The sequence below is a fragment of the Cryptomeria japonica genome, chromosome 11 (assembly GCF_030272615.1).
Source record: "Cryptomeria japonica chromosome 11, Sugi_1.0, whole genome shotgun sequence".
Classification (NCBI taxonomy): Eukaryota; Viridiplantae; Streptophyta; class Pinopsida; order Cupressales; family Cupressaceae; genus Cryptomeria; species Cryptomeria japonica.
The window spans coordinates 282,963,938-282,970,210 of record NC_081415.1 but is presented as its reverse complement, the minus strand read 5'-3'; positions in this window follow the sequence as shown (position 1 = coordinate 282,970,210).

The window sequence follows — 6,273 nt, the reverse complement described above, 5'->3', positions numbered from 1 at the left end:
CCATTCCATTGCTTGACCCCCTAAACTCCTTGGGAAAAGGTGCATGAGGTACGTTTGATTGTGCATGAACTCCATACACACGGCACAAAAATCTCTAACATGATCTTGAGGATCTGAGGTACCATCATATTTGTCAAATTTTTGGGATCTCAACTCATGAAGGAAATGGAGACATGCAAAGGTTTTTGTCAAATGGGAATGGGCATATTGTGTCCAGAAAATATTGTTTTGGTGTTTTATCTTTGTCTTCTAGTTTTGTGACCACAGTTTGTAATTCTTGCATTTGTTTGCTTATTTTTCCCCATGGTGTCTCTTCCTCTTTAGCAGCGAGGGCCTCCACATTATAACCAGTAGGAAGTTTGGTGCCTTTCTTTGCTAATTCTAGGAAATAGTCTTCTTTTTCCCTAGCCATGATGACCTTCATCATTTTTCAAAATTGTTTATCATTCTAACATTTATGTACTGCATCTTCGGGAGGTTCAGGAAGCTCAGATTTAGTTGATGAGGAATCACTGTCAGTGGCATGATTGCTGAAGTCATCGTGCATGTCTCTTTCACTAGCTTCTCTTTCTTGTCTTTCCCCAGACATGGTAGGAGAAAGGGGTTGTCCAAAGATTGGTATATCGTACATTGGTATTTGTGAAGAGGATGATTTATTTTGAAAGATGTTTCCTTCAAAGAATGGATTGTTGTTTGATGAAAAGGGTGTTTCTTTTCCTTTGTTTGTTTTGTTGTGCGAGTTTCTGGTTTGAACAGGAATTTGTAACCGATAGGACCGAGTGCTAAATGTGTTGCAGAAGTCAAGATCAAATTGTAGCTAGAAGTTTGTTTAAAATAATGATTTAGGAGAAGTAACTAAGATCTGGTCTGGTTTCAAGAATGATCTATCCTATGTAAGACGTTATCTAAGTTAACGTAGGTTTGATAAGATGTTGTTTGAACTAGTTGAGAGATGATCGAAAAAATCATGCAATGCAACGACAGGGGTACACTATCAAGGTTGTTTATGCTCAGGAGGATGATAACCAGTTTTAGGCTTGTTGTAGACTGTTTTAGATAATTTTGACTATTTTGATTGACAAGATTAGGAATTCGTATGACAGAGGATTGGACAGAGATGAGATTCTGATAGACAAAGTTTCAATGACTGACGACTACCACTTTTTGATAAGGATTGATGTTTCGATGACTTACAGAGACCAGTTTGGACATGGATAGAGTTTATCATTGAATTGTTTGATATTGTTTCATTTGTTTTCTCTAGTTTTATTATTTCAGTTTCAGTTTCAGGAATGAAAACTTAGAAAACACGCAAGATATATAATAATTCAAACACAACATGCTAACCCTATGGAAGTTGGCTTAGAGAAGAAAACCTTTGCTTGTTGACTTAGGTACACACCCAATAGCTAATCAGAATATGGCCGCTGAGTCTCACGCAATGGATTCTCAATGCCGTATTAGCCGACTCCAAATGCTAATGGGGGCACGATATGGCAAGTGTCTTGGGAGAGTTACTATCTCTCTTGCACAAAGATTATCAACCTTTTAGAGGTGAATCAGGTAGCTTCTATCTTATAGTTCTTAGTCAAGAATTCTATTTGAAATTACCCCTTGAAGTCACACAAGCATTATTGAGGCCGATAGGCTGACAAGGTACCAAAACAAGTTGTAGTCACATAAACGTGATTGAGATCGCGAGGCCCTACAAAATGCTCGATATGAGAGATCTCAAAGAGAAAACTCAAATAATCCCATCCTCTGAGACTTTAAACACTAGAGGCCTATTTATTATAGTGATTTGGAATGCTCAGGTCCAGCTTTACTCACTTGGGTCGTTCTCATAGGGTGATTACTTTTTCCCACTGTGACAAGCCCGCTAAAGGTACACAAATCTCAAAACTTAGAAAAAAGCTTTGAGGGTCTAGATTTCTAATTGTCTATAAAAGACAAGATCATACTCTCCTACCTCTTATATTTTTTTGAAAACATGAAAGACAAATTTGTTCTTTAACCAGATAGCAATTTAAGTGCCTAAGAAAATACTAAATGGATACACAATGTTTAGTCATTTTCTTCTTGATTCTTTGGCAGGTGTATGTTTGGTTGATAGATTATTTGACAAGCATCATCCAAACATTAAAATCCCAAAATTAGTTGCCAAAATAACATAAAAAATTATTTGGTAGGTGTATGTTAGATTTTTTTGAAAACATGAAAGACAGATTTGTTCTTTAACCAGATAGCAATTTAAGTACCTAAGAAAATACTAAATGAATACACAATGTTTAGTCATTTTCTTCTTGATTCTTTGGCAGGTGTATGTTTGGTTGATAGATTATTTGACAAGCATCATCCAAACATTAAAATCCCAAAATTAGTTGCCAAAATAACATAAAAAATTATTTGGCAGGTGTATGTTAGATTTTTTTGAAAACATGAAAGACATATTTGTTCTTTAACCAGATAGCAATTTAAGTGCCTAAGAAAATACTAAATGAATACACAATGTTTAGTCATTTTCTTCTTGATTCTTTGGCAGGTGTATGTTTGGTTGATAGATTATTTGACAAGCATCATCCAAACATTAAAATCCCAAAATTAGTTGCCAAAATAACATAAAAAATAATTATCAAAATAAAATTCTAGCATGCAAACTATAAATTAAACTAATCTAACAAGAATTTCCATTTTTTAAGACTATCCTAGTTATGATAGTTTTGATAGTACTTCACTCTATCATTTATAACTTTTTAATCAGAGATAATTCGGAAAATCACTTTAGTGGAAATGTGTATAACTTGGTTTTACAAAACATATTAAAATTTTGTTTAGATCCAACAGTTCAATAAAAAGTTATGCTCTCCTAACCGAGACCATTTTTGACTATCACCGAAGAATAAGTAAAATGATAGTCCTGCACTCTATCAATAATAATTTTCAAACTCAAAATCTTTAGGAACATCCCTTCAGTGGACCTATAGAAAACTTTGTTTTACACAACATATCAAAAATTGGTTTAGATCCAACAATTCAATAAAATGTTATGCTCTCTGAACCGAGACCATTTGTTATTGTCACAAAAGAATAAGTAAAATGATAGTCCTGCACTATGTCAATCATACCTTTCAAACTCAACATATTTAGGAAAATTCCTTCTGTGAACCTATAGAAAACTTGGTTTTCAACAATTTATAAAAAATTGGTTTAGATCCAACGGTTCAATAAAAAATTATGCCTTCCAAACTAAGACCATATTTGACTGTCATAGAAGAACAAACAAAATGAAAGATTTTTATCTACAAATTCAATGCATGTTTATTAGTTATAAAAACCAAACATTAAATTTGTTCAAGAAATATTAGAAATCTTGTAGTTGTAGGTTCAAGCCCCACGGTGGGCTCCAAAAATGTGTGTGTGAAAAGTGGACCTGTATCTGCATCTGTATCTGAATACACAACACTTCAATTAAGTCATTAGATGCATGGTTGGTAAATCAATAATCAATGAATAATAAACCATTACAAAGAGACCCATTGCCTTCTAGTAGATTGCTCTCAGATTTCTAAGCTATCCAGTGACTAGACAACACCTAAACGAAGGATTTTTAAATCTATATGAGCATGAATTCAAGCTAGATGGATGCAAGATTTAAGCTAGATGAATAAAAGATATGCAAGATTAATCTATCATGATTTAAGCAATATTAAGCTAAATGATTTAAGCAATATGAAATAATTAATATGCAAATTCTTAATGAACCTAGAGAAAAAACAACATAATAACAATACATTCTCTAGGATTTTTTGAATGAGAGATGAGAGCCTGAATTTATAGAAAATTTAGAAAGAAACCAACAGCTGAGATCAAATGATGATGAGAGGTCAAGATTTTCCAAGAGGAAGCACAATCCAGGTGAATTGATGTGATTGGATGCTTTTCTCAATTTTAAAGGAAATTGAACTAAAATTAAGATAAAATCAGGAAAAAAACTGATTTATTCTCTATTTCATTCAATTTTAATACTTAATTGTTTTAATTGCTTTCTTTGAGATTATTTATCAATTTTTAATTTGTTTTTTCAAGATTATCTCCAATTGATTTCTTTTCTCAAATTTTAATTATTTTTTGTCAATTAATTCCTTTTTTTATTTGTTTCCTTTTTTTGATGATTTGTGCTCATAATTTCCAATTCCTCTTTCTTGATTTGTTTCCGTTTTTGAAGATTTATGGCAATTTTTATTTATTTTTCAAATTAATTCCTCTTTTTGATGATTTAATGGAAAATTGATTTATTTAATAAAATAAATAAGATAACTGTTTAAAATGATTTACTTGGAATGATTTAATTAATTAAATAAATATTTAATTAATATTGAGTGATTAATTTGCCATGTGGCATTTGATGATTAAAGAATTAATTTTGTGCTCAAGATTTATTTAATTGCCTTTGGTTAGGACCTTGGTGATGTTGTCGAGATTAGGGGCTCATGGTTTAGATGATCATTTTTAGGGTATTACAGTAATTGGTCCCACTTGCACTCGTAAAGTTACTACACCCTTATAGGGGTGTTCTTCATCATCATATGCTTTGATATTGATCCTCTTGGTAGGGTCAATATGATGTTCAAAGTAGCCTAGAACTTTGATCAGATACAGAGTGCATATATTGAGTCTGGCTCTGCCATCTATGAGTACTCTTTGAACTTTCTTTCTATGGATAAGAGCCTATAAGTGTAAGGGATAATTATACATGGGCATGTTTGTAGGTACATCCTTCTTAGTGAATGCTACCTTGGAAGCTGTCAAGTTTGCAACCATGGATTGGAATGTATTCTCATCTATATCTCTAGCAACAACAAAATCTTGTAATGCCTTATCTAGGACGACCATATGAGCTGGTGAGATGTTAAGCAACTCAAATAATGATATTTGAACTGGAGTCCTTTTTAGCTAGTCAACCATATTGTAATTGCTTGTTGGTGGAGGGGGATTCAATGGTACCCCTTGCAATGTGACCTTGGACCTTTGTGTGATGGCGACACAATTTGCTCCTTAGGTTTACTGTGATTGTAGCCACTACTTTATCTCCTACACTGATTGCATTGATTTCATAATCATATCTAATATTGGTATAGTTGGTGTATACACCTAAAAATGGTCTGAAGATAGTTAATTAAATACGCAGTTATTTGATTAATTCCCCTTCCCAATTAATTGAATTCACAAGCAATTTAATTAATTTCTCTATTCATCTACTAGTAAATAAATCTACATGATTTATTATATAGTTCATTTCATATCCCCCTTTGATTAATTAATTCTAAATCAATTAATGTCCCCCCATATGAATCAATTCTTCTAATCCCTAATTGAGATTAACAAATTCAAGTTTGTTGAAAATTAATTAGTCTTTTTCAATTATTTGAATTTCTAAATTCAAATGAGCACATGGCTCCTAATTTTTAACCACCTAACCTAACCATCCCCTAACCTAACCCATTCCACCTAACCCTGGGTCTAACTAACCCTATCCTATCTTGCTCATCCTAACCTCCTTATCCTAACCTCCTATGGTGTTGATATTGTCTCCTTGAGACACATGGCACTTTTCCCACATGTCTCCTCCTATGGACACTTGCCCTCTCATGAGAAAGGCTCCTTGACACTTGTCACCACAGAGATGACAAGTGTCCCTTCCTCCAATCTCTTTTCCAACTTCCTTAATCTTGACCCTTGATATCTTCATATCAGATTTGGACCATTGATTCCTTCCACCTCAGCTTTGGCCTTGGAATTCCTATAAATATCCCACATTTTGGAGCAATAAGGATCCCTTGCATTCATAGCTTTAGCATCATCACTATAGGCAATTTTCATTTCAATCATCTAGTAATTAGCATTTTGTATTAATCATAGCATGTTAATCTAGTTTCTTAAATCATGCATTTCATATCATCTCCATAGTCAATCATGTTCAAGTAGCTACCCAACTGTTGAGTTGCCACTTTGGAGGTCATTGCTCCGCTAAGAGCCCATCAATCCAACACCTTCAAGGTCCTCAAGAATAGAGGAAAATGGGACATTTCAAGGAAGGCTTATGGTTTTAATTTCTAATCTAGTTTTTAATTAAGCTTTTCAATTATATTTTATTGTCTCATTATATGTGTATGCCTTCTATATACCACATTTTTAACATCACATTAATTGGCACCCACCATGGGGCCTAGCCCCTTTGATCTTTAACAAGTTAGCTTGTAGGAAATTTCATTG